Raw genomic sequence first — 9,991 nt, 5'->3', positions numbered from 1 at the left:
ACGACTCACAGGCAGTGGACCACCGAATACTTGGCCCCCTATGTGCTTCAATTGAGCTACCTCCACGGCACAACAGAGTCCGCCTGAGCAACTCAACACAAACACAACCGCACCACAACACAATACAATAGAGAACACCACTGACACAACAGACCACACCACCCACACGCCACCGCCAAACAACTCCTAGTTCCTCCGAAAATCTGCACGGTGTGTCAGTCCAGGATACTCCGTAAAGTGGCATCAGTCAAGTGCAACACCTGCCTTGGCTGGTGTCACTTCAGGGCATGCTCAAAACTCCGCACCACGAGAGATCGGACGAGAGACTATGAGGGCCCACGCTGTGCTGCTCGATCGCAAATACCAACTACGACGCCGCCTACTACCACCACAGGGCAACAGCCTCTGCAGCAGCAAGCACAGAATGTGGCGGGCCGGCAACACAGCTTACTAACACCTCACATTCCAATAACTCTCCCTAGGCAGACGAAAATTTTACAATTTAACTGTAACGATGGAGGAGATAAGTCTTCATGGGTGGGCTCGGAATATTAATAGCTGCGGTCCAAGAGATGAAGCTGCATGGCAGTTCAACACTGTTGAATCGCGCCGGATACAGCGTGCACCGTAGAGATAATGGTGGTGGCCTAGCTTTCATCACGCCCACACCGTGCAGTATCGTCTTATCGAAGCAGACATCGACCGCAGGGATACCATCTCAGAATGTCAGGGTATTGCTATCCGGTAAGGCGATGTCGAGCTCGAAATATTTAACGCATATATATATACCCCTTGGTACCAGTTTCACGACAGGATAGCACCCTGAAATAAGTGCGCTCCTCAGCGGTGAAAACCGTATGGTAGTTGGTGACTTCAATGCGCACCATGATCTTTGGCATTCAAGCCTACCAAACGATCGTAGGAGAACACAATTGGCTGAACAGATAGATGATATGACATTCTGCACAATGATCTACGACGCACCCACCAGGATTACGGGCAGCTGAGGCAGCTCGCCAGACCAAACAATAGTCAGTGCTGGACTGATAAACAGCATATCATGGCGACATATGCTGACTTTAGCATCAGACCATCTGCCCATAGTCATCTCGATTGATAAACCAGCCCACTTTGCTTCCGCGGATCACCGGACCTATGTGAACTTTTCCAAAGCTGACTGGAAGGGCTTCGCGGATGTTAATGAAACCGCCTTAACTGCCCTACCCGCACCAACCGACGTTCACATAGGTGAGCCTAAATTCCTCAGGGTTGCTGTTGTTGTTGTAGCGGCTACTAAGCCCCGTTCGGGTCGGTTCATCCACCAGCGTTTTCGTCAATTTCAGCTAGGGTGAGGCCCAGGAAGTCTGCGACTTCCACAGGGGCTGTCCATAGGGACAGGGGCGTCAGCTGAGTGGGGTTCTCAGGGCATGTGAAGAGGTGCCGAGAGTCATGTGGCGACTCTCCACATGCCGGGCATCGGTTGGGCACATCCTCATTGATTCTGCTTAGGTACGAGTTTAGCCTTCTGGAATAGCCAGAGCGAAGTTGGGCTGTTGTAGTGCGGGTCTCCCGAGGCAGACAAAGTTCTGCCCTGTCCACGTCCGGTGGTTGTGTGCCTAGGACGGCGTTCACAGGGCGGCAGTCTACATAACTTGAGACTGATTCCCTGTGAATGCCGTTCAGGGCCTGTCGGTAGGTTGACGGGTCTAGAGGTTGTTTGATGAACCTCCGGACTTCGTCCGTCAGTTCGTAAAGATGCCTCCTGACGTGCCTTGGCGAGGGGTCTTCCACGAGCAGCTGTCCGCTGGGATGGCCACGAATGTGGCTCCCAGCAAGGAACTGCTTGCAGGGCATTATGTTATGCTCCTTTACTGGGAGCATCTGGGCCTCGTTATGTAGGTGGTGTTTGGGCGTCATCAGGAGGCATCCTGTCGCTGTTCGTAATGCCGTGTTTTGGCAGGTCTGTAGCTTCATCCACTGCGTCCTGCTAGTCCCCGGCGACCATACGGGCGCTGCATAGTTCAGAACCGGCCGGCCAATTGCCTTGTATGTTGCCAACAACGTTTCTTTATATTTGCCCCAAGTGCTGCCGGCCAGCGCCTTGAGGACATTGTTGCGGCTCTGTACTTTGTTGACAATTGCGGTTGTATGCGCCGAGAAGGAGAGCAGACTGTCGAAGGTAACTCCGAGGATTTTCGGGTTAGTCGCCGTCGGTATTGTTACGCCATCGACGTGAATACCCAGTTGCAGTCTGACCTCTTTCGTCCAGGTGGTGAAAAGGGTTGCCGAGGATTTCGCAGGGGATAGGGCAAGGCTCCTTGCAGTGAAGAAGCATGAAAGTTCGGCGAGATAACCGTTTACTTTCGAGCACAAGTCATCAATTCCATTCCCAGACGCCATGATCGAACAATCGTCAGCATAGGAGACAATGTTAACACCCTCTGGTGTTTGAGGCAGCTTTGAGATGTAATAATTAAACAGTAGCGGAGACTGGACACCACCCTGTTTAACTTTACGTGGCTTGCTAGCTTTGTCTCTGAAAATTACTGACGAGTGTCGACCCCTCAGGTAATTCGCCGACCACCGTTTGAGTGCCTGTGGGAGTGAGGAGGCCTCTATATCTTCTAGTAGCGTTGAATGACTGACAGTGTCGAACGCCTTGGACAGGTCCAACGCTACTAGAATAGTTCTCTCACAGGGGCAGTTTCGGTTTAGGCCACGAGTTATCTGAGTGTTTATGGCGTTAAGTGCTGTTGTTGTGCTATGCCATTTACGGAACCCATGCTGGTGCTTCGCTGGGGTCAGGTTGTCACTGCTGCTGCAGCCCGCTTCGTTCCAGAGGGATGTATCTCGAACCCTCGCGCGAAATCTCCTTCTGAAGCGGCTGTCCTAGCCGATAAGCGTGACAACCTTCGTCAGGCCTATCTCGGAAATCTCCGTATCAGGGATCTCAACTCGGAGATTCGGCAACTTGCGCACGTACATAAGCGGAAGAAATGGGAAGAGCGTCTGAAGACCCGCAACTTCGCCTCTAGTGTGAGTAAGCTTTTGTCAACCTGAGGTCATTGTCCAAACCGACGAAGCATGACGACAGAGTTGAAATAGGCTTTGGTGACCACGCTTCGTCGGACCCGGAGCGATGCGCGAGCTATTTTACTACATCCTCCGGCGGACAAATCCAAACGTCGAGTGACCAGAAGGCTGCACAAACTGCCAAAACCTAGTGCGTCTCTTGTTTTCACCAGCGGTGAGGCAAGGATAGCTAACCGGAAGGCGAAAGCCTCCAAAGCCATTGGACCCGACGGAATTTGATTATTGGATTATTTAACCAAGGTCCTCAACCTGTCAATGACCACTCTCATCATTCCAGACATTAGCACTTAACGCCATAAATACCCAGATAACTTGTGGCCTAAACCGAAACCGCCCCTGTGAGAGAACCATTCTAGTAGCGCTGGACCTGTCTAAGGCGTTCGACACTGTCAGCCATTCAACGCTACTAGAAGACATAGAGGCCTCCTCTCTCCCACAGGGACTCAAACGGTGGTCGCCGAATTATCTGAGTGGTCGTCACTCGTCAGTAACTTTTAAGGTGCCACACTCACCGACGTGTACGTACACCGTATACGTATACGTCAAACAGAAACGGAATACGTACATATCGGTGACTGTGGGCACCTTTAGAGGGAAATCGAGCAAACCTAGGAAAATAAAATAGGGGATTCCACAGGGTGGTGTCCTTTCCACATTACTGTTTAACTTTTATATTTCAAAGCTCCTTCAACCACCAGAGGGAGTCTCGATTGTCTCTTATGATGACGATTGTTCGATCATGGCATCTGGGAATGGAATTGATGACTTGTGCTCGAAAGTAAACGGTTATCTCGCCGAGCTTTCTCGCTTCTTCACTGCACGGAGCCTTACCCTACAAAATTCTCAGCCACACTGTTTACTACCTGGATGAAGGAGGTCAGACTAGAACTGGGAATTCACGTCGATATCGAACCAATTCCGACGGTAAACAACCCGAAGATCCTCGAAGTAACCTTCGACAGTCTGCTCTCCAGACAGAACTTCGTCTGCCTCGGGAGACTCGGACCACATTATCCCAACTGCGCTTTGGTTACTGCAACAGGTTGAACTCATACCTGAGCAGAATAAACAAAGATGTTCCTAACGAATGCCCGGCATGCGGGGAGACGCCCCAAGACTAACAGCATCTCTCCGCATGCCCACTGAACCGCACCCTACTGACGCCCCTGTCCCTTTGGCAGACCCCATCGAGGCTGCACACTTCCTGGGGTTACCGCTAGTAGAGTTTGATGATAACGATTGAGGGACCAGCCGATTTGGGCGGGGTGGTTGTAGCCGCAACAACAACAACAGGTCGCCGCATTTCTCATAGATAGTTAAAACATAAAATTATTTGAAATATTTAAAGCTGTGGCGGCACTGCATTTACAAGAATCTACAAATTTAAATGTACTAAAATGCAACCATGATTGATAAAAAGCCGAAGTTGCAAACCCATGTTCTTATTAAATTGTATTCGTGTTGAAAATGCTAGGTAAGGTAAGTTAAGTATTTCTTAACCGGTTTTGAACCGAACCGGTTTTGAACCGGAAAACCGCATTCTTCTATTAATTAACTGAACCATTAACCAAACCAAAATTTTCCACAAATGTTTGATCCGAACCGAAAACCGCACCACTTTCTATAAAGGTTTCAAGGTTCGTTTCAACCAGTTTTCAATAGATAAATGTACCCACTATTTTTTCTTTTTGTTAAACATGGTAATACCTACCATGTTTGTTTACCATGTGAGAATATCAAATGTAAGGCAACCCATCTCATTTGACAGACCCCTTAACCTTGCGCGTTGTTGCACTTGACACTTGACACTTAAACTTGCGCCTTATTTTTTGTTTTTCGAACCGTTGAACCGAACCGAAACCCCGGTTCAAAGAGCAAAGAAACCGCTTTGACGAACCAATCCAAAAGTGCAAAAACGGTTCGAACCCCTGAACCGAACCGACCAAATTTTTTCATCCGGTTCACGTCCCTGATTTTTTTTCTTTATAGAGATATGTATTATGCCTATTACGGTATCCGACGGATGCCATCCGCACGGCTCTAATCAGATTCACACTGTCGGAATAAGCGAGAGCGAAGGATTAGATTCGTGCGAATGGTATCTGTCGGACCAGAATAGGTCTGTTTCCGAGGGACCCCATTCTCTTGAATCTAATCCTTCTCACTCCCTTGTTATGACAGTGCGAATTCTATTAGATCCGTGCGGATGGCATCCGTCGGATACCGTAATAGGCATATATATCAGTTTTAATGTGCAGTACTTCGGTATTACTTCGTAAGCATGAGTAATCATAGCATGTGTAGAGACTGTTCAATCGTTATGAAATCGAAAAAGTTTTGTGCATTGATTCATACTTGTAAATATTGTTTATTTTTTTAAATTTGTTAAATACAAACTGTTATGAAAAAAATTATCCTTTGATTAAAAAAAATTTTGTGTTTTTATTGTAGTAAAACGCTTTTTTCCAAGTTTTGGTGCTTCTTGAAACTCCATACTGGGTCCTCGTTTGCTTGCCGCTCTATTCTTGCGCTGGCCTCGTTTGCTTACTCGCTCGCTGGCTGCTCAGCTCGTGCGCTCGTACTTAACGAGTACTCGTTTGCAAACAACCTCGCCTGTTACTCGTGAGTGGCGCAAGCTCAGAGCAAACTAAAATGAGGCGAATCCGAACCCTGATTACAAGTAGAAAATACAACGTCTTTTGGGAATGTTTTAGATACATATACTGGCACTTTTGCCTGTTTCAGTAGCAACACCTTTACGAAGTTTTTTATGCCTGAAAAGGACTAAAACCTACTTGAGAAATGCAACAAGTCCCCCAATTATTAACATGTTTTATAAATAAAGCGAAAAATTGAATGCATTTAAAAATTTCGTGTTTTAACACTTTATTGCGCATACTTTTTCTAAATAACCCATTTTCTAAACACCCAATAGGGAGAATTTTTGTGAAAAGCGACAAAAAACAAAACTGGGGGGTCTAGAGGGGGGCATTTTCATTTTAAAAGTGAAGACCCCAGTCCGCGCGCTCTTATAGTTTTTAAGTCATTTGTTGTTAAAGTTTTGAAATCCACCAAATATTTTGATGCAAATTGCTTCGATTTTATCATCCAAACGTGCGTGAAATAGATAAAAGTGACTTAATTGTAAACACTTTTAATGCACATGACCATTTTCTTTTAAGTAAAATGCTATTTTTGTTAATTTAACCACGATAAAACATTTATAAAAGTAGTGAAGTAGAAAACATGCGAGGGTTGAAACTGAACACCGAAGTTGGGGCTGCCATATAATTTAAATAATGTCAAAAGTAATATCGCAGAATTTTTGAATCCAATTTTTTTGTTCTATAAAATATTGGCTTTTATTACAAAAAACATAGCGGCGCAGGCGAAAGTTTGTAATAAAAGATCGCACAATTTTTTATTCCAAATTTTCCCTTTGTTTACGTTTTTTAATTTTTTTTTTAAATAGAGCCGCAGCCGAAAATTTGTAAGAAAAAATCGCTCGATTTTTTATTCCAAATTTTCCCTTTTCTAACGTTTTTAAAGTTTTTTTTTAATAGCGCCGTAGCCGAGAATTTGTAATTAAAAATCACGAAACTTTTTATTCCACATTTTGCCTTTTTTCCGTTTTTTTTTAATTTTTGTTTAACAGCGCCGCAGCCGAAAATTTGGAATAAAAAATCGCGCGATACTAGTATTAACAAAGTGAAAATAGTGAGAATTTATGTAAACATATCTGTTTCTTAGCATCCTTATAAAGTTTCATGAGAAAATTACCAAAACTCACACATGTCGATTTACACTAAACATTCCCACGACAGCCGGTTCTACGTACCGGAATGACTCGGGTTTTACCCGACCAAGGGCTGTTGTTTCGGCGATCTAACCCCGTTTAGGTCGGCGAAGTGTACCAGAAGTTGTTCGTCCATAGGGCTAAATTCACTACGTTTTCTTCTACTCAGGGCTGGCATCGAGTCAAACCCAGGGCCAGAAACCTACACCTGCTGTGTATGCCAAAAACGACTACACCACAACTCCACCTCAGTCAAGTGCAATGCTTGCGAGGGGTGGAGTCACCTCAGAGTCTGCTCAGGACTACGGACACATCGGCAGTGGACCACGTCGTATGTGGCCCCCTGCTGCTCAAACAGAGCAGCCTCCACGGCTAACTCCAGTCCACGTGAGCAGTCCCACACAAACACCACAGCACAACAACATAACAACACAATAGACCACACCACAACCGCGACAGACCACAAAATACACACAACCGCACCACCACCCACACGCCGCCGCCAACAACTCTTGGTTCCTCATACAATCTGCACAGTATGTCAGACCAGGATATTCCGTAATGTGACATCAGTCAAGTGCAACACCTGCCTTGGCTGGCGCCACTTTAGGGTATGTTCAGGTCTGCGCACCACGTGAGATTGGACGAAAACTTCGAGGACCCGTGTTGCGCAGCACGCTCGCAAACTTCAACTGCGACGCCACCCACCACAGGGCGGCAACCACCTCAGCAGCGCACACAGCGAATGGCGTCACGGACAAACACATCACTCACACCCCGCATTACCACACGTCTCCCCAACCACATGAAGCTCCTTCAATTTAACTGCAACGGGATTTTAGAGCAAGATCGAGGTGATAACCGTCTTTATGGGAAGGCATGGTATACTGATAGCTGCGGTCCAAGAGACGAAACTGCAAAGCAACTCAACATTGTTGAATTGTGCCGGGTACAACGTGCACCGTTGAGATCGCGAGGGAGACAATGGTGGTGGCTTAGCGTTCATCACGCACCACACCGTACAGTATCGTGTTATCGAAGCAGACATCAACCGCAGGGATACCACCCTAGAATGTCGGGCATTGCTATCCGGTCAGGCGATGTTGACCTCGAAATATTCAACGTTTACATACCCCCTGTCACCTGCTGCCCGGCAGGATATCACCGTGATATAGGTGCGCTCCTCAGAGGTGAAAACCGAATGGTAGTAGGTGACTTTAATGCGCACCACAATCTTTGGCACTCAAGCCTGTCAAACTATCGTAGGGGAACCGATTTGGCTGAGCAGATAGACGATTCGACATTCTGCACAATGAACGACGACGCACCCACTAGGATTATGGGCAGCTGCTGCAGCTCGCCAGACATAACAATAGTCAGCGCTGGTCTGATAAACAGCATATCATGGCGACCTATGTTGACTTTGGCATCAGACCATCTGCCCATAGTCATCTCGATCGATAAACCAACCGACTTTGCTTCCGCGGAGCACCGAACATATATCAACTTCTCCAAAGCTGATTGGAAAGGCTTCGCGGAATTTACTGAAAACACCTTCGCTGCTCTCCACACACCAACCGACGTCCACCTTGGTGAACGTAAGTTCCGCAAGGCTGTCACTGCTGTTGCAGCCCGCTTCGTACCGGCAGGACTCATCACTGACCCACGTCCAAATTTCCCTGAAGAAGCGGCTGTCCTAGCCGATGAGCGTGACAGCCTTCGTCAGGCCGATCCCGGTGATCCCCGTATCAGGGATCTCAACGCGGAGAATCGGCAACTAGTGAACGTACATAAGCGGAAGAAGTGGGAAGAACATCTGAAGACCTGCAACTTCACCTCTGGTGTGAGTAAGCTTTGGTCAACCGTGAGGTCACTGTCCAATCCGACGAAGCACGACGACAGAGTCGAAATTTCTATCGGCGACCATGCCTCGTCGGACCCGGAGCGATGCGCGCGCTACTTTAGCCGGCAGTTCATACTACATCCTCCGGTTGACAAAACCAAGCGTCGAGTGACCAGAAGGCTGCACAAACTGCCAACAAATTGTGCCTCCCTTGCTTTCACTTGCGGTGAAGTTCAGGTGGCCATCGGGAAGGCGAAAGACTCCAAAGCCATGGGTCCCGACGGAATATGCATGCTGATGCTGGGTCCTGCGGGAGTAGCGTACCTAACGGAAGTCCTCAATTTGTCTATGGCCACTCTCATCACATCTGGAAGGTGGCGAGAGTGGTCCCACTGCTCAAACCGGGGAAACCTGCCAACAATGGAGATTCGTATCGGCCGATAACGCTCCTTTCCCCGGTAGCGAAGATACTAGAGGCCCTGCTGCTCCCGTATTTCACGAACCACCTGACCCCAGCGAAGCATCAGCATGGTTTCCGTAAAGTGCACAGTACAACAACAGCACTTAACGCCATAAACACTCAGATAACTCGTGGCCTTAACCGTAACCGTCCCTGTGAGAAAACGATTCTAGTAGCGTTGGACCTGTCAAAGGCTTTTGACACAGTCAGCCATTCCACGCTACTAGAAGATATAGAGGCTTCCTCTCTCCCACAGAGGCTCAAACGGTGGTCGGCAAACTATCTGAGTGGTCGACACTCGTCGGTAATGTTTAGACAAATCGAGCAAACTTAGAAAAATCAAACAGGGGGTTCCACAGGGTGGTGTCCTATCCCCGCTACTGTTTAACTTTTATATTTCAAAGCTCCCTCAACCAACACAGGGAGTCTCTATTGTCTCCTACGCCGACGATTGCTCGATCATGGCGACTGGGAATGGAATTGATGACCTGTGTTCGAAAGTAAAGGGGTATCTCTCCGATCTTTCTCGCTTCTTCCCAGCAAAGTGTCTAGCCCTCTCCCTAACGAAATCCTCTGAGACCTTGTTCACCAACTGGACGAAGGAAGTCCAGGTCAGGCTACATCTGGGAATTCTAGACCTGTGAATGCCGTTCTAGGCACACAAACACCAGACATTGACGCGACGGAGCTCCATCTGCCTCGGGAGACAAGAACAACAATAGCCCAACTTCGCTCTGGCTACTGCAGCAGGCTGAACTCTTACATGAGTAGGCTAAATGCGGATGTTCCGAATGAATGT

This window comes from Rhagoletis pomonella, unplaced genomic scaffold (genome assembly GCF_013731165.1).
Source record: "Rhagoletis pomonella isolate Grant_MI unplaced genomic scaffold, Rhpom_1.0 Rhpom_scaffold_00009, whole genome shotgun sequence".
NCBI lineage: Eukaryota > Metazoa > Arthropoda > Insecta > Diptera > Tephritidae > Rhagoletis > Rhagoletis pomonella.
The sequence above is the reverse complement of the archived record's forward strand: the minus strand, read 5'-3'. Positions refer to the sequence as shown.